This window comes from Entelurus aequoreus, linkage group LG24 (assembly GCF_033978785.1).
Source record: "Entelurus aequoreus isolate RoL-2023_Sb linkage group LG24, RoL_Eaeq_v1.1, whole genome shotgun sequence".
Classification (NCBI taxonomy): Eukaryota; Metazoa; Chordata; class Actinopteri; order Syngnathiformes; family Syngnathidae; genus Entelurus; species Entelurus aequoreus.
Window position 1 is genome coordinate 18,549,242 of NC_084754.1, and position 19,226 is coordinate 18,568,467.

At 39.0% G+C, this 19,226-nt stretch overlaps 1 protein-coding gene across 1 annotated transcript in view; it reads left to right on the forward strand.

Moving 5' to 3' along the window:
- Positions 1–2,535: 2,535 nt before the first annotated feature.
- slc1a2b (solute carrier family 1 member 2b) overlaps positions 2,536–19,226 on the forward strand; it is a 73,600-nt gene continuing 56,909 nt past the window's right edge. Inside the window, exon 1 of the mRNA XM_062035802.1 lies at positions 2,536–2,770. The gene's annotated coding sequence lies outside the window, so the exon portion shown is untranslated. The remainder of the gene's footprint in view (positions 2,771–19,226) is intronic.

Genomic DNA, 19,226 nt, shown 5'->3' on the forward strand with positions numbered 1-19,226 from the left:
GTATCGCTTTGAAACGCTGTAATGCTGGGGCTTTGTCTGTCCACAACTGATTACTACGTGTGAGGCCAACACTTGTATTCCTGATTATTGTAACAATATGTGTTTGAAATGATTTAATCCTTTATGTTGTCCGATTAATGAAAGAGTTTGCCATTTGTATGGTATTAATGTGACTGTAAAGTACTGTTGCTAATCCAATGTGTTAAACCTCTTCCTTGTTTAGAAACTACATAAAATATAAACTGTTATTTTACATAATAAATATTGATAAAGCATTTGGTTGCATTTATTAAATCAATGTATTTTTGTTTACCAAAAAATTATTCAAAATGTAATATTTTTTAAATGATTAAATTAGCCATAAGCTAGTTACATATATGATAATACAGTACAAACTGTACCGTTAACGTGTTAAAGTACCTTTTAAAAAACTGAAACCTCAAACGACAACTTAGTGGTTGCCAAAAATGATGCATAGATGAGATGTGTCAATATCACAATATTACTTTAAATCCCTTTTTGGTAACCAAGAATACATTGATTTAATGAATACATCCAAACACTTTACTATCATGTATTATGTGCATGAACAAAGAACAGTATGTAGCTTTTAAACCAAAAAAAGAGGTTTTAGTACATCAACATCAGATCAATAACAGTCCTTTACAATCACATTCATACAAATGGCCAACTTTTTCATTTTTTTTGGATACGATAAAGGCTTCAATAATTTCCAACACATATCCTTAAAATAACCACAGATATAAGTGTTTGTCTCAGTTTTTTTTTCGTTTAGTTTTTTATTTATTTGAATTAGGATAATGCATATTCATCAACATAGAGCAACAAAGTAAATATGCCGGAGTTAGCACAATAGCTCATTTTCATCCGCTGTCCTAAGGCAGGTTAATACAGTAAACATTCAACAGGTCATGATACAAAAGGATACATAAATCACAAGACATTGCACATTACAAGCATAACATAAGCACAGAGCATGGACAAAAAAAATCAAATAAACAACAAAAAAACAAGTGAATAATCTAATTGTGCGTGCATGTCTGATTAGTTTTCAACCACTGCTTCAGTGCTGTTTTAAATGTTAAATAGGTGTCACCGTTTCTGACATGGGCTGGCAGCCTGTTCCATGACTGTATGCCTCTGATAGACCCCACCATTTGGCCAAATTTAGTCATGCGCCTTTGTCATCTTTATCATCCTTATCTTCATCATCGTTGACTTCAAGAGGCACCCGTCCAGCCACACTCCACTCTTCATCAACGGCACAGCAGTGGAGATCGTAAGCAGCACCAAGTTCCTGGGTGTGCAGATAACTGACAATATGCCCTGGTCCCTACACACCAGAGCTTTTGTAAAAAGAGCTCAGCACCGCACGCACTTTTTGCGTCGGATGAAAAGAGCACAGCTCCCTCCCCCCATTCTCACCACATTCTACAGAGGCACTATAGAGAGCCTACTGACTAACTGCATATCTGTCTGGACTGGACCCTGCAGTGCCTCAGACTGGAAGTCTCTGCAGAGATTGGTGAGGAGGGTGGAAAAGAGCATCAGGAATCCTCTTCCTCCCATCCAGGAAATCGCAAAAAGCCGCTGCCTGACCAGGGCTCAGAAAATCTGCAGAGACTCCTCCCAAACCTACCAAGGATTTTTTTAGCTGCTGGACTCTAGAAAAAGGTTCTACAGCCTCCGTAGCAGAACCTCCAGGTTCTGTAACAGCTTCTTCCCTCAGGCCAAAAGACTCTTGAACGCATCATAATAATCCCCCTAATTCCCCCCCAAAACAGATTAACTCGCTGGACTATAAAGACAATATAAAATACATCCATAAATGTGGATGCATATGCAAAAGTGCAATATATTTATCTGTACAGTAATCTTTTTATTTATATCTGCACCTTATTGCTTTTTTTATCCTGCACTACAACCAGCTAATGCAACAACATGTTGTTCTTATCTGTACTGTAATGTTCAAATTTGAATGACAATAAAAGTAAGTCAAGTCTAGTCTAGTATGTTGCAGTCCCCTCTGGTCACTGTTGTGGACAGACGAAGCCCCAGCAGTGCAGTTTTAAGAAGCGTGCACGCTCCCGCGACGGGAATCAATTTTTGGCAGAGCTAAAAACTGTACAATCCCCCCAACCTCCCCCATCCTTAAATGTTTTTTTCTGCAGCTTGGTCTGTGTGGAACTCTGCTTCACTATACAAACCTTTCGGTCTGTGAACCACGTCCAAGAACCAATTCGGTTCGTAAATCGAAGTTCCACTGTACATATATGGCACAGACCAGGGTAGGGTTGGGCAAAATTGAGTAAATACTAGAGGGTGTGAATGATGTCATAATTGAAAATGTTGAGGTGTGTGTGAACTTTTTTCAATGGGATGCAAATGAGTGTGTGGGAATGTGCCTGTGAAAGAGGGAGAGAGAGGGGAGATCAGGTATAGGCTGCATCTTCCGCCAACAGGAGGTTTCATCGCCATTGTGAGGACAAAAAGAGGAGGGGCGGGGGTCCTGTGGGGGAGTCAAGCACCGAGTGTTGAGGTGAGGCAGAGCTCATCATTCCGTAGGCTCGTTAAGCTGCACAGCTCCTCGGATTCTACTGAGACCAACCCCCTCTGTGAGAGCTCCGTCAAACGCTCCTGTGCTGGACCGCAGTGTCTCTGTGCTGCTTCAGCCTCTGTGACGCGGATGCAACAAGACCCTGCTAAGGGGCTGCACCGAAAACTTTATCATTTGAGGTTTGGAATAAAGGTAAGATGCTGTTTTTTTTTGTTTTTTTTTAATCTCTTTTTAAAAATGGCTAATGTGTTTTTTCTTTACAAAAAAAAAAAGTAATATTTAATTGCACCTTCTTTTTTTTCACTTTTCGTGTGTGTGTGTGCAGCAAATGGAAACACAGAAGTGCACATTCCATCAGAGCGACTTTGACTCGTTGGATGTCATTAATTTGATCTGATCAGACATGCATGTAGAATTGCAAGCAATTTATTGCAGATGATTGATGCGAGTTAACCTTTATGTCCTGTCACATGGCATAACATCGCATCAATGTACACGTTACTGTACTCAACACATTCGCTTGATGTACTGTAAGAATAAACAGTAGGTAGCCACAAAACCTCAAAGTGTTTTTTAAGAAAAAAATAAGCTTTAATTTGAAGTTTTTCAACTGAAATTTTTAAGCCATATTTAGCCAACACTATTTTGGCCCGAATGTGTGAATGTGAGTGTGAATGTTGTCTGTTTATCTGTGTTGGCCCTGCGATGAGGTGGCGGCTTGTCCAGGGTGTTACCCCGCCTTCCGCCCGAGCCCAGCTGAGATAGGCTCCAGCACCCGAGAGGGACAAGCGGTAGAACATGGATGGATGGATGCTCTTTTAGCTTAGCTGTGGATGTTTACCTAAATGGCAGTACGGGTTGTTGGACGGTCAGTGATCAGGTCAATGCATATGTCAGTGCAAAGATGAGTGAGGAGACTCCAACAGGTGTGCTCGCCGGCAAATTTCACTTCAAATTGCACCCTAAATAGAACTGTATACCAAGTCTTGAGCAAATAAACGCACTCAAGTAGCCATAAAACATTAAAAAAGTATTTCTAAATGACATTCGGCGATAAAATTGCATTTGTGTCCAAATGTTGAGGTTGATTTTAAGTTCATTTAAATCATGCAAGTGAGTACTAGTCTGTGATTAAGCATGATTAATCCAAATTCAAAAGAGTGATTAATCTGATTTGACAGCTCTACCTTTAATTCACAAGAACTATGGTTAGAGTGTCCGCCCTGAGATCGGTAGGTTGTGAGTTCAAACCCCGGCCGAGTCGTACCAACGACTATAAATATGGGACCCATTACCTCCCTGTTTGGCACTCAGCATCAAGGGTTGGAATTGGGGGTTAAATCACCAAAATGATTCCCGAGCGCAGCCACTGCTGCTGCTCACTGCTCCCCTGACCTCCCAGGGGGTGGATCAAGGGGATGGGTCACCACACCTAGTGTGTGTGTGACCATCAGTGGTACTTAACTTAACTTTATTGATTATCTGTGTATTTGTTTATTTATTTAATTTGCGTTAAACATCGAGAACAGGAAAGGAACTGGTAAAAGTATAAGAAATTGCTATGAAATGGAAAAGGGGTATAGAACCAGGAAGTTAACAGATTGATACGTTTGACCATTTACCTCAAACTATGGTACGCGGGCTCCTCTAGTGGTATGCCAAAAGTATCACCTAATTAAGTATATTCAACTGTGTGTAATGTTTCAGTGGCCAAACATATTAAATGTACTTGTTAAATAAAACCTCTGCCTTGTTTTTAGTGAATATTTAGACCTACTCCGCTACTGTATTTAAATGTTGGTCATTATGCTGGTACTTAGAGAGCCAAGTGTTTTCTGAAGTGGTACTTGGCGAAAAAACTTTGAGAACCACTGACTTAGACGAAACAAACAAGTTGGAGTCATGCACTCAAAGTGGTAAAAAGTATGGTTTCCTTTGGTAAACGTATGCAATAAGCGATTAAAAAAAACAACAACAAAAAAACTGAAAATGCACATTATGTGTTTGCTTTTCGTGTGGGCGATATAATTGTTTTAATAATGTACGGAAGGAGGAACAAGCAACACCACCTTGCTATCACCACCCACCTTTTGAACCAATGGTTGCAGCTCATTCCCTCTTCTCATTTTAAAACACACAAAGACACACACACACACACACACACAACAGTTTCCGAACAGCACCGCCAATGTCGCCATGGAAACCAACTCTCTTGGCACCATCAGTTTATCGCCTCCAGCACGTCAATTGAGAAAACGTGTTCAGGGTGTGTGAGTGGATGCTTCTGTCGACGGCCCAGTGACGGATGTGACCTGTAGAGGAAATCGGTGTGGCTGTTGGGTTATCAACAAGCGGGAGATCTTCCGCCGGTGGTCTCGGTGAGACAAACTGGCTGGACCCCGGCCATTTTGTCGGAGGGGGTGGGATCTGAAGGGGTTGGGGGGCGGGGAGCTGGCGTTCAGTGTAATTGCTGGGAGAATTCGTATTGAAAAGTGTCCATGCAGATAATGCGTTTTGTCCTTTTCCCTGAGGCTATATACTCTCTAAACTACTGTACTGTGGCATTTGCTGCCTTACATGAATGAGCACAGACGGCCACAGCACATGCTGAAAGGCAGGGTGACTCATTTTATATACAAAAGCAATGTCTTGGATCTCTATGTGTTCATAATGGCCTATATTGCACACACAAATACCAATAATTTGCACTTCAATGTGCCTTAATTCGTGATTTCGTGTCACATCATAGAAAGACACACACGAATAAATGCAAACGTACAGAATCATTACAGATGTCTTATGTAAATGAATTACAATTATATTTAGACAATGCAGCTGCAGCATTTGTGTGTGTGTTTTGTACTAATGCTCATAACATATGCTTTATTCATTTTTTTTTCCTTTTTCAAACCGAACCATTAATGGAGATGCAATAAAACATGTCAACCCTTCCGACCATCCACGTCGTTAATGCCAGCCATCTGGGAAGACCAGGCTTTAATTAGGGTAGACATTGCTCAGGGTACCTTGTATGTTTACATAAATGTGTGTGTGTGTGTGTGTGTGTGGGGGGGGGGGGGGGGGGGCGGCGGGGGGTTTTAGTGTGTTTTTATGTCAAGGCTGTTCTAGGACATAAGCACACAGGGGGAGGGGTCATGGTTGATGGTTAAAATTTAATGGAGGTGAGTAATATCAGTAGAAAAAAATTAAACACCTCAGCGGTAGAAGAAAATAGATTTTGAATCAGGGCTTGATTTTCAATCAGTGATCTTTTGCTTATTCTAAAAGCAAGCCAACTGTTGGATTCACGCTAGTTTGTCAAAAATAATAGCATAACCCCCCCCAAAAAATGTAACGTGCGAAGGCTCCTGTTATTGCCAGATAAAGTGAGATGTAACACCGGCAAAGGTGCGAGGTAGAGTGGGTGACTAAGTGGGAGTGACGCACAAAGAGTGCAAACGTTAGAATTATATATATATATATATATATATATATATATATATATATATATATATATATATATATATATATATATATATATATATATATATATATATATATATATATATATATATATATATATATATATATATATATATATATATATATATTATTAATATAATAATGTATATATTGGGACGGCGTGGTTAGGGAGAAGTGGTAGAAAATGGATGGATGGATGGGTTCGTGTGGTAGATCGGCCGTACCAGGAACCTGAGAGTTTCCGGTTTGATCCGCAATCCTAGTCATGTCTGTTCTGTCCCAGAGCAAGACACTTCACCCTTTCTCCTGATGGGTCGTGGTTAGGGCCTTGCTTGGCAGCTCCCGCCATCAGTGTGTGAATGGGTGAATGTGGAAAAAGTGTCAAAGCGCTTTGAGTACCTTGAAGGTAGAAAAGCAATTTACCATTTTAATTTACCATATATATATATATGTGTGTGTGTGTACTATTGTTGTCCCGATACCAATATTTTGGTACCATTGCCGGTACCAAAAATATTTTGATACTTTTTGGTACTTTTTGATACTTTTCTAAATAAAGGGGACCACAAAAAATTGCATTATTGGTTTTATTTGAACAAAAAAATCATACAGTACATTAAACATATGTTTCTTATTGCAAGTTTGTCCTTAAATGAAATAGTGAACATATAAGACAACTTGTATTTTATTAGTAAGTAAGCAAACAAAGACTCCTAATTAGTACTGGTACTTTTCAGAGGCTGTATAGTACCGAATATGATTCATTAGTATCGCGGTACTATACTATTACCGGTATACTGTACAACCCTAGTGTGTACTGTACATATATATGGACAAAGATAAGACATTCTGGAGGAAAGTTCTGTGGTCAGATGAAACAAAAATTGAGCTGTTTGGCCACAATACCCAGCAATATGTTTGGACGAGAAAAGGTGAGGCCTTTAATCCCAGGAACACCATCCTACTGTCAAGCAAGGTGGTGGTAGTATTATGCTCTGGGCCTGTTTTGCTACCAATAGAATTGGTGCTTTACAGAGAGTAAATGGGAGAATGAAAAAGGAGGATTACCTCCAAATTCTTCAGGACAACCTAAAATCATCAGCCCGGAGGTTGGGTCTTGGGCGCAGTTGGGTGTTCCGACAGGACAATGACCCCAAACACATGTCAAAAGTGGCAAAGGAAAAGCTAAATCAGGCTAGAATTAAGATTTTAAAATGGCCTTCCCAAACATGTGGACAATGCTGAAGAAACAAGTCCATGTCAGATAATCAACATATTTAGCTAAACTGCACCAATTTTGTCAAGAGGAGTGGTCAAAAATGCAACCATAAGCCAAAAGCGCCTTATTGCAGTGGAACTTGCCAAGGGACATGTAACCAAATATTAACATTGCTGTATGTATACTTCTTACTTTTGACCACGACTGTATATATATTCAAGGTGCTTATGATAAAAGGGCTAAAAGTAGAATTAGCAATCAGAGCGGCTACGTGTGGTCGTGGAGACATGGAAGAGCAGCACAAGCAGCCTGAAAGTTCCACATATGTTACCTGCTTCTCATGGGACAACTTCTTATGTGAAGCTGAAGCCAGGATTTCGGATTTAAGAAGATAAGTGGTGGATTCATTTTAGCATGTGCAAAAAAATTGGTGCTTTTTTTATGATCCGACATCTCAACTTTCAAATTCTGACCCCCTTAAAACAGACAAAAAGCACTGGACTACACTTACAAATAAATATGCTTTAATGAAGCAAAATCTAAGCATTTTTTAAATTTCCCCTTGTAACCATGTAAAGGCAATAGTTCACTTTCTATGTACAATAACTTTACTGATTGTATAAGTTAACATTTTGCTAACGAGCAGAGTAACGTTGATCACTTTTTAAATACAGTGTAGCCTCGATTTCCGAACTCAAATTTTTCTTGAACTGGGTTTGTACATAGAAAAGTTTGTATATTGAAGCAAATCTCTCTATAAGAAAACAATGTGTTACAGCCTAAACAAAATGTCATATTTTAGTAAAAGTTTGTACACAATATAAAGTGTAACAAACATAATAACAAACATAACAAGAGGGTGATGCATCAACTTTCTATTCATAAAAAAAAAAGCCAAAGCTGTCCTCCTTATATACATCCACCCTGTCGAGACACACACACACTGTCACTAGTCCTGTGGTGCACTCTAGGGATGTGAATCGGAATTCACAGGAATCGTAATTCCATTCCGATTCTTGGGGTGATTGATTCCAAATAGATTCTCAGACCAACACAATTCTCAATTTAAAACGATTGTCACAATTTATTTTTCAATACGAACATTATTGTACTGTAGAGCAAATAACAGGTTACAAAAACTCCTCTTAGCTGCTGGCGTATGACATACACACGGAGACGGTATTAATTGATTTAGAATTTAAATAATTAATAATCGCAAATTTGATTTTTTTCCCTCGTGCTTTCACAGTTTGAAATCATAAAACCTATTTCTGAACTTTAACACCAAGGTTACTACAATTATTAATTCCCTACCTTGTCGGTTAATCTTTACATGCAGGGGAAGGGTGGGGCTGTGGGGTGTCGGCAACGATGTGTATACTGCCTGAGTCTTTCAAACCACACATCGCTTGTCCATTGCTTTCTTTGGACAGGCATTGAGCTGGCAAAACAAGAAAAATGCTGCAAAAAGGCTAAAAAACACATAACGTCTCACAGGAGATACCAACAGCACTTTTCTGCTGACTGATTAGGCACCGGAAAGCACTTACATGTGCTTCCGGGCACAAAATGGCCGGATTGCAGGCATACAATAGGTGGATGAAACATTTTTATTTTCGGTCTGCGGTTCGTAAATCTAAAGTTTGTACAATGAGGAGTTTGTAATCAAGGTTCCACTGTAAGATTCACTATCACCCGGTACATCACATCAGGTGTTTTTGTCAATCTGAGTAGTTCTTGTTTTTAAAAAAAAAAAAATCTTAATATCAATGTTTACAGTCTTCCCATGCATGTGTATGAGCTACTAAAGTGTTTCTTCTTCTTCAGGGGAGACTCAGGCATTTTGCATGCAGGCTTCTTTACGCAGCTGCTTCCTTTCTGTTGGACCCCGGTACTGCATGTTAAAAAAAATGTTTCTCCCCAAGCAAATGTAAAATTCTGATTCGGGGAGGGCCAAGCAAAACGCTAAAATTCCAGAAATGAAACAAAAGTTACAAAAATAAATCACGTGAAATAGACAACAGAATTCCTCTTCCACATAGAAAATATATTTTTCATTCATGGAGTTCCTACTGTCATTGTGTTGCCTCCGCTGCTTGTGTAATCCTCCTGGGAACACACACGGGTTGCCAACCAGCTCCTCCTTTCACTAATGCGTGTCTATACTTGTTTTAATCATTTTCTCACGTTTGCACTTATCAGTTTGTTCTCTCTTTTGCTTTAATATCATGGCATTTCTATTTTTAATTCATTGATCTGGGCTTTTTTTGTTCTTGGAATTCATCACCAGTGGCCCGTGGTATGAATCTTGGAGTAAGTGGGGTAAATGCCCTTTTTTCCGCTTGTGCGTAGTCTTGCCTACAGAATCAGTGTTTTAGTTCTCAGAGGGCTTCACAGAGTGAGGTCTTTCCCATGGGCTGACCAAACAAAGAGCCTGGCTCCTTTCACTTCTGTTTGACTACACAGGAGCAGGACAACACATGCATTCACCAGAGGCTGCTGCTGGGCGGCGGAACGATAGATCTCTACTTGTCGTGGTTCAGGCATTTCTGTAGTTTTGCTATGAGACTACCGCCACATGACATGTATGTAACAATAGAAGACGTTTACTTTTGTCATAGCATCAAACTGGGAAATGTTCGATATAGAAACGCAATGTTGTCACCACATCCAATCAACTTCATGTAAGCATAACACAGCTGATTTATTGCAAAAGGTAGAATGAAGTCTTGACCATTCAACACAATGTAGTAGTGAATGAGGCAATGATAGGATCCAGTAGAAGATACACAGACATCAGCTATGTGAACCATTGAATTTGTAATAGCCCCCATCCCATCATAGTGACAGGACGGACTTCTCACTTTTTTACAAAATAATAAGGACGCTGAAAAAAAAGATTTGATTTATTTACCCATAATTTTTTTTAAAGTATCATTTATTAAAAATAAATTTTTTGGACTGTCTCCGCACTTACTTGCTGCGCATATACGTCAGCAGCCAAGAGGAGCTTTTGTGACCTGTAACCTGTTTTGAAAAGGTTTTATTATAATTTGTATACCAAACAATATATTGTGAGAATTGTGTTGAATCGGGGGGAATTGATACTGGATCACATCGTCACCTAAAGAATCAGAAAAAAATCGTGAGTGGTTGTTCTAAGTAGGGATGTGTGAATTAGGTACTTTTATAGGCACCGTTAATACTACCGGGTACTGATTTTGGTAAAATCTGATTTTGTTGCATGTGATATCACGTCAAGTTGCAGACTCGGCACAACTCAGAACGGACTCAGCCAAGCTGCCTATACTGTGGGTCAGTGTTACTTGAGCATAGGGCCTGGGATCATTGTTGGGCCGCAAGCGCCCCCTAGAGAGCTATTGAAAAATGTCTGTTTCTCAACTGTGGTACCTATGGTCCCTAAACAGGATATTTGGTCGGCCTCAAAAAGTTTGTGTCAAATCATCCGACGCATCAGGAGGGGGAAGCAGTGCCCTGTCCACACTTTGTATAGTGGGGGCGGAACCTGCTGAACACTTTTGTGGATATAGTTGGGCGGTGGAAAGAATACTTTGAGGATCTTCTCAATCCGACAGACATACCCTCTATGGAGGAGGCCAAGTCTGAGGTCACAAACACGAACATGTTCATCACTGGAGCCAATGTTGTTGATGTAATCAAAAACTGCCCTGTGGCAAGGCCCCAACCTCAATGACTATCACCCCGAAAACCTCAAGGCTAAGATGTTGTGGGATTGCCGTGGCTGACTGTTTAACATGGCACGAAAGTTTGGGGCGGTACTTCTGGATTGGCAGATCGGGGTGGTGGTCCCCCTTTTTAAGAAGTTGGATCGAAGGGTGTGTTCCAATTATAGAGGGATCACACTCCTCAGCCTCCTGGGGAAAGTTTATTGCAGGGCGTTGGAGAGAAGAGTCAAGCCGTTAGTCAAGCCTCAGCTTCAGAAGGAACAATGCAGTTTTCGTCCTGGTCGTGGAACACAGGACCAGCTTTTTACCCTCGCTAGGATACTGAAGGGGTCTTGGGAGTTTGCTCAACCAGTCTGCAAATGTATTGTGGATTTGGATAAGGAATTCAATCGTGTCCCTTGCAGTGTCCTGTAGACGGGGCTACAGGAGCCTGTTGCTACGGGCCATGAACAATCGGAGCAATAGTCTGGTTTGCATTGCAGATAGTAAGTCAGATATGTTCACAGGAGATGTTGGACACTTCTATGGCTGCCATTTTTCACTGGTCCTGCATATTATCTTTGTTGACAGAATTTCTAGGCGCAGTCATTGTGTTGAGTGTTTCCAGTTTCATGGCCAAAGGATTGCATCTCTGCTTTTTGCAGATGATGTGGTCCTGTTGGCATCATCAAAGTGGGACCTTCAGCATTCACTGAGGCGGTTTGCAGTGTGTGTAAAGCTGCTAGGATGAGTATCAGCACCTCCAAATCTGAGGTCATGGTTCTCGGTCGGAAAAGGGTAGACTGCACCCCCTGGGTTTGGAGTGAAGTTCTGCCTCAAGTGGAGGAGGTTGAGTATTTCGGGAAGTGAAGAAAGAATGGAATGCGAGATTGTAGATGTATCAGTGCAGCGTCGACAGTGATTTAATCACTGTACTGGTCTGTCTGGATGGATGGACAATTAAATCAAACACCCAGTGGGTAATAAGTACAATACTTACAGTATGAACACTTTTTAGGGCGCAACAAAAGACTACATTTAGCTTAATGGAAAAGACTACTCCTTGACTGAGCAACACACAGGAGTCCAGCGCTCTGTATAGAGAGAGTAAAACAAAAGGACACCAAGGACGTGTGCGGCTTCGCCGGGATGCATGCAATTACAGTCGTTCTGACGTTTTCTGTCCCCTGACGAAATGAACCAAAATAATAAATCTAAATATACTTCTAAACATACCTCAGCTCATAAACATACAGAAAAACATGCTTTTATTTCATCAAAGTATAATTTTGGGGCCATATTTAATGTACACAACCCAAAACCAATGAAGTTGGCACGTTGTGTAAATCGTACATAAAAACAGAATAAATATCTTGTCGTTGCAGTCTATTCAATTGAATATAAGTTAAAAAGGATTTGCAAATCATTGTATTCTCTTTTTATTCACGAAATGCACAATGTGCCAACTTCACTGGTTTTGGGTTTTGTACTTTGCTGCATATATTCATGCAGATTTTAATATCCAGCGGGCTTATCAAAACATGCTACTGCCGGTGCAATAAATGTAAAAAAAACAACAGCAAACACAGAACAACCAAATAAAACGTATTACCCTCATTTTGCCAAAGTCCTCGTTAAAATATTGCTGTCATTCATTGGCAGTCTAGCCTTCCCGGTTAATCTTTACTTTCCATAATTTTCTTCGATGCAATGCAAATGCGAGTGGAACATCCCCATATCGCACAAGAGTGACAAAAACGTATTCAGTTAAAATAAATATCTACTGAGGATGTGCGGTGTTGCTTAGCGGTGCCTCCAAACTGATGTCCAACATGGCATCCTGTCGTCATGTGAGGGGCTTTTGACCAATCATTTAGGACTGGGGTCGGCAACCCAAAACGTTGAAAGAGTCGCATTGGACCAAAAATACAAAAAAACAAATCTGTCTGGAGCCGCAAAACATTTAAATCCTTATAAAAGTCTTATAATGAAGGCAACACATGATGTAACTCTCTATGTTAGCTATATTAGCCTACTATCAAAATGACAATAAAAGTCTTATATACTGTAAGTGTTATGTAACACATGACGTAAGTGTCTATATTAGCTATATTAGCCTACTATCAAAATGACATTAAAAGACTTATATAAGTGTTATGTAGTAACACATGACGTAAGTGTCTATAATAGCTATATTAGCCTACTATCAAATGACTATTTGTCGCAGGCTGAAGCAATTCTTCGTTGACAAAAATGTTGAAATTTAATATTTATTCTACACATTTTTCCAACATTAGAAATCATAAGTAAATCGGAGGCTACTCAGAAGGTGAGTTAACTCCTGGAAATTACTGGCTTTTAATGATCAAGTGTATAGATGTGTGTGTCCAAGTTAAAGGAAAAGGCAGGCTGTCTTATTGTAATAGATATATTACAATATTTGGCAAGCTAGGTAATGTTAGCTGTGGTCTGGAACAACATGGCACACAAACAAATGCAGCCGATATTACATACAGATAATGTGTCATGAGACATGCAAAACTAAATTGTACACAAAGAGGATAAAAGTAAAGGATATTAAATGAGCTCAAATACACCTACAATTGAGGCATAATGATGCAATATGTACATACAGCTACCCTAAATAGCATGTTAGCATTGATTAGCTTGCAGTCATGCACTGATCAAATATGCCTGATTAGCACTACAACAAGTCAATAACATCAAGCACAGCATAAAACGTTTGGTGGACAAAATGAAACAAGGTAGTGGAAAATTGTATATGTAAACAAACTGTTGAGTCACAGTCCACACTATGGTGAGTTCAAGAACCACCAAAATTAGTAGGACAAAACGATGTTCACCAAATACTCTCATCAGGGAAGCATCAATCCAATCCACTTTATTTATATAGCACATTTACACAACAAGAATGTTTCCAAAGTGCTGCACAGCCATGTTAAAAACAATATTAAAAACAAAATTAAAAACAATATTAAAAACGATATTAAAAACAATATTAAAAACAATATTATGCTACACCAATGACTGAATAAAAACAAAGAATAAATGAATAGAAAACCAATACAGAAACAATATAAAAAATAAATATGATTAAACACACACACACAAATAATAAACAGTGGGCTTTCTAACAAGGTTCGTGTCATGTTTGTCCTCAAACAAAAAACATACTAAAACAAACCAAAAAAAAATACCCCCATCTTTTTCCATTTTCAATCTTTTTTCAAAAATGCCACTAGGGCGGCACTATAGAGCTGCGGGTTGCTGACCCCCAATTTAGGAGATCGTCTGAAGCAGAGTTGCCTACGGCTCTGCCGTAGCCTACACACTACTGCCATCCAATGTCTTGGAATTGCAACTGCATGCAAAGTCTAATATATAATACTACTCAAAGTGTAAGAAATGAACAGCACAGTTATCATTATCAGCTCACTGCTGGATGTTAAAAAAAGATTATATTATTCAACAAATGTACCTTTATTAACACTTAAACACATCAAATATTAGTACTGTTGAGTACTGGTATTGATTCCCAGATGCCTGGAATTGGTACTGTTTCGATTCAAATGTGAAAGGTACCCATCCTTAGTTCACATCCCTACTAAATAATATCCATACATCTATAAATGTAAATCCGAATGATCAATATTGGTCTTGATAGTTCCTCCTAAACACATAATTGAGACCCTGGGTGGTAGTTAACACGTGTTTACGTTGATCAACGGGACATATCCTTTCACCACTGATCAGTGACCACCACCCACGTCTTTTTGGCACCTGCTCCATCAGAATTCAGGTCAGCAGTGGGAGTCACGGAATTGCACTGACAGTGAATGTTAAAGAGGATTGGGGGGCTAAAATGGACAGGGGCCTGTGGGGCGTCCCATTTTGTTTTTTGTTTTTTCTCCAAGCCACTGAGAACAATCAACCCTTTGTGTGCAAAGCAGGAATTATAATTAAAGCTCAGTAATTGATTTGTTTAAAAAAAAAAAAAAATAGAAGACCTCATCCCAACAAAGTGAAAAGATACGGAAGGACACATTCAGGTGGGAATAGTTATTTATTCCAAAGACACTCGAAGTTTTAGAATGGACATTAATTACACTGAGGAAGTTCAGTAACAATAAAAGTCAATGTTTTCTTTTGATGAAGGCATTGTGGCATTTTAGTATCTACATAATGGTGGATTCAGAAGAAAAGTAGGATTAGATCACAGGTGTCAAACTCAAGGCCCGGGGGCCAGACCTTCCCCGCTGCCTCATTTTATGTGGCCCGTGAAAGCATCTAAATAATATGAGTTAATAAAGTACTTTATCTTTTCTTACTAAAGGTATTTGGCCTTTCCATTGTGATCATTAAAAATAACATGTACTGCATGCAAATTCATATATTTTAAACTTTAATTGTATCTAATAATGCAGCAAAATACAGTATTACATTCCTGTACATTTCAAAACATTTTTTGTTAAAATAAAAATAAATACTTTAATATCTGCTCGACTGATCATTTCATTGTAAGTTACCCATCAAATTGTACACTGTAATAATAGATTTTAAAGTACAATTCTGGGGATTGAGCTGACATTTTTTCATGGTACAAAAAACTTTCATACTGTTTTTCCATATACATTAACACACTATAAAAACAGAAAACTGGCAGCTCTGTTGCATGAATTTTATTGTATAAAAAATAAAAAATAAAATATATATATATATATATATTTTTTTTTTAATATATATATATATATATATATATATATATATATATATATATATATATATATATATATATATATATATATATATATATATATATATATATATACAGGTATATATATATATATATATATATATATATATATATATATATATATATATATATATATATATATATATATATATATATATATATATATATATATATATACAGTCGCGATCAAAAGTTGACATACACTTGTAAAGAACATAATGTCATGGCTGTCTTGAGTTTTCAATAATTTCTACAACTATTATGTTTTTGTGATAGAGTGATTGGAGCACATACTTGTTGGTCACAAAAAACATTCATGAAGTTTGGTTCTTTTATGAATTTATCATGGGTCTACTGAAAATGTGACCAAATCTGCTGGGTCAAAAGTATACATACAGCAATGTTAATATATGGTTACATGTCCCTTGGCAAGTTTCACTGCAATAAGGCACTTTTGGTAGCCATCCACAAACTTCTGGTTGAATTTTTGACCACTCCTCTTGTCAAAATCGGTGCAGATCAGTTAAATTTGTTGGTTTTCTGACATGGACTTGATTCCTCAGCATTGTCCACACGTTTAAGTCAGGACTTTGAGAAGGCCATTATAAAACCTTCATTCTAGCCTGTGGATTTTTTTTAACAGTATACGTAAAATATATTCTAATAATCAAATGCATAGGCAATTATAAACATATATTGTACAGGTATACATTTATATTGATACACTATTTACTATTAGAAGCGGCCCTCTGAGAGCAACAATAACTGCGATGTGGCCCTCTATGAAAACAAAATTGACATGCCTGGATTAGATCATCAAAAAAATAATAATTGTTGAAATTGTCCTACAATTCGTCATTGCAACATCCCTTCCCTTTAGCCCTTTTTGCTTGTTCACAAATCCTCAATTAAGTGCGCTACGGGCCTCTGACGAAGGCCTGTGTGCTTCTTTGTTCACTCCGGGTGCATCGGCAGGCATTAATGTTCCTCTTGAGCATGTAAATGTCTTTGAGCTGTGGGAGCAAAGCGAGCTGCCACTTGTCTGCTCAGACGCGGGAGAGAGAGTTCCATCACATTTTAGGGAGTCTCTCCTTCATGAGAACTTCAGCGGCGAGCACAATGACCACACTCCAAGGGAACAAACCCGGCACCCACTTCCTCCAGAATAACCCCCTTTAAAACAGTCTCCCTTGACCGTCACCCATTCCTCTGCCCCATCACCCCTGCACCCCGAGATCCTTAACCAATCAGCCTCCGCCTTGTGAGCTGCTCCCCAAAGCTTAGCCTATCCCATCCCCAAAAGCACAGCTGATAGAGCGTACTGTCTAGTTTTGTTTACCTCACCCACTTGTGCATCGGGAACACACAACAATCCCCTTCATTGCCTGTTTGTCGGAACCCCTTTTCAGAACCAAAAGGGGGAAAGAGAGGTGGGGGCAGGAGGGGTTAGGGGTGGAATGGTGGAGTTTGCGAAAACAAAAAACCGAGGAAACAATTAAATTACCCCTCCTCCCCATGAACCCTATGCTTGCGGTTTCCCAGCTTGATATTCTGTGAACTAACTTGGAGGCCTGTAAAGTGGCCCATTATTCTAGTAGGGATGGCGTGTTCCAAGAGTGCTCTGCATCAATGGCTGACCAACACAGAGAGGGTTTTGTTTGCAGCTTCTGGCTCACCACTTTATACACTGCTTAATTAGGACTTGCATCTATCCATCTATCTATCTATCTATCTATCTATCTATCCATCTATCTATCTATCTATCTATCTATCTATCTATCTATCTATCTATCTATCTATCTATCTATCTATAGTTGAGGTTTCTGTGGTTTATCCGTTATGCAGTGCTCAATACCGGGGTAGAGCGGAATATACGTTAGGTCAGGAAAAAACACAGAGACTATTTCATCCAGGCAGGTTTGTCTGCTCTTCAGGGGTTTCTCTGTTCCGTAGGTTTCTCTGCTCTTCAGAGAAACCCCTGAAGAGCAGAGAAACCTGCGAAACAGGCTTGTAGGGATGAAATAGCCTAGTTTTTTTTCCTAACCTAGCATATATCTATCTATCTATCTATCTATCTATCTATCTATCTATCTATCTATCTATCTATCTATCTATCTATCTATCTATCTATCTATCTATCTATCTATCTATCTATCTATCTATCTAGCTATCTAGCTATCTGTGTATCTGTGATTGTATGGCACACTCACTACCTGTATCAACACTGACTGCACTATTATTGCGTTATTGTTTCATAATGGCTATGGTTATGGTCAGGCACGTGCACACATAGGGCCCAATGGGTGCTTGAGCCCCTGCCCTTTTTTGCCTCGTCTTAAAAAGTGCCCTCTGCCTGTGTGTGTGTTGTTGTTGTTTTTTTCTTTAAACAAAATTAATACATTCCTGTCAGGGATGTAAAAAAAAACCAAAAAAACTCCACGTTTTCTTGTAATACGGGGTTGTTTGAGCCTGCCGCTTCGGCCAGAGAGAGAGAGAGAGAGAGAGAGGGCGAGTGAGTGAGTAAGTGAGGAGAGAGAGCCAACTGCGCCCCTGAGACGTGACAGTGGAGCAACTTGAACCTGTGAGTTATGGTCTAGTCGCCGTCCACTTATTCAGCATCTAATATGGGTAATATTTCAGAAAAACGCTGTATTATTCTATTATTCAATGTGTCAGCTTCTGTTTTTGCCGGACGTCGGAGCACGGCGCATCAATTGAGCACGGCACATACACTCCGCACAGAGCAGAGCGGAGCGTGCGGGACAGGAAGTAGTGTACAAAATAAAACACCGGGTTAATTTTCAAAATAAAATGCACTGTGTTTACGGCGGATCACATTTCTCTCACAGTAGAGGTTTAGATATAAAGTTTATTGTGACTTTGCTATTACTGTGTGGATTAACAAAATAATAATAATAATAATAATGATAATAATGATAATAATAACAATAATTAGAATAATAATAATGATAATAATAATTAATTGTATTATTATTAATAATAATAATAATAATAATAATTTCAGCATTCTGGGGATATAAGATGTAGGTTATCTGTTAGGAATATTACCATCTGTATTTAAACTTGATTCATGTTGATTATGCCTGCAGCACAATGCCAAAAAAAGAAAGGGTACAGAAAAGGAAGGAGAAGGAGCGCCAGGAAACAGCTAAGGGTAGCAGACCTCTTAATGCATGGCTAAAATTGATGATTCCACAGCATTTCATGGAAGCCCTGAATTTACATTGAGGAGCATATTTGGGTATGGGTGGCCTCCATCCTACAGCCCTCTACTGGCCCCTGGTCCATATTTTTGGCCCTGTATTGCGTTTCAGTTGTTTAGTCTGAGCATTAAGTGAGAAAGACCATAAGTTACAACTTGATGGTGTTTTCATCAAGTTAAGGGAAGAAGGACAGATTTTCACATTGAAGTTTTTTCCATTTGGGTATTTATTGTTGTATTTTTTTTCAAAGTTCATGTTGCAC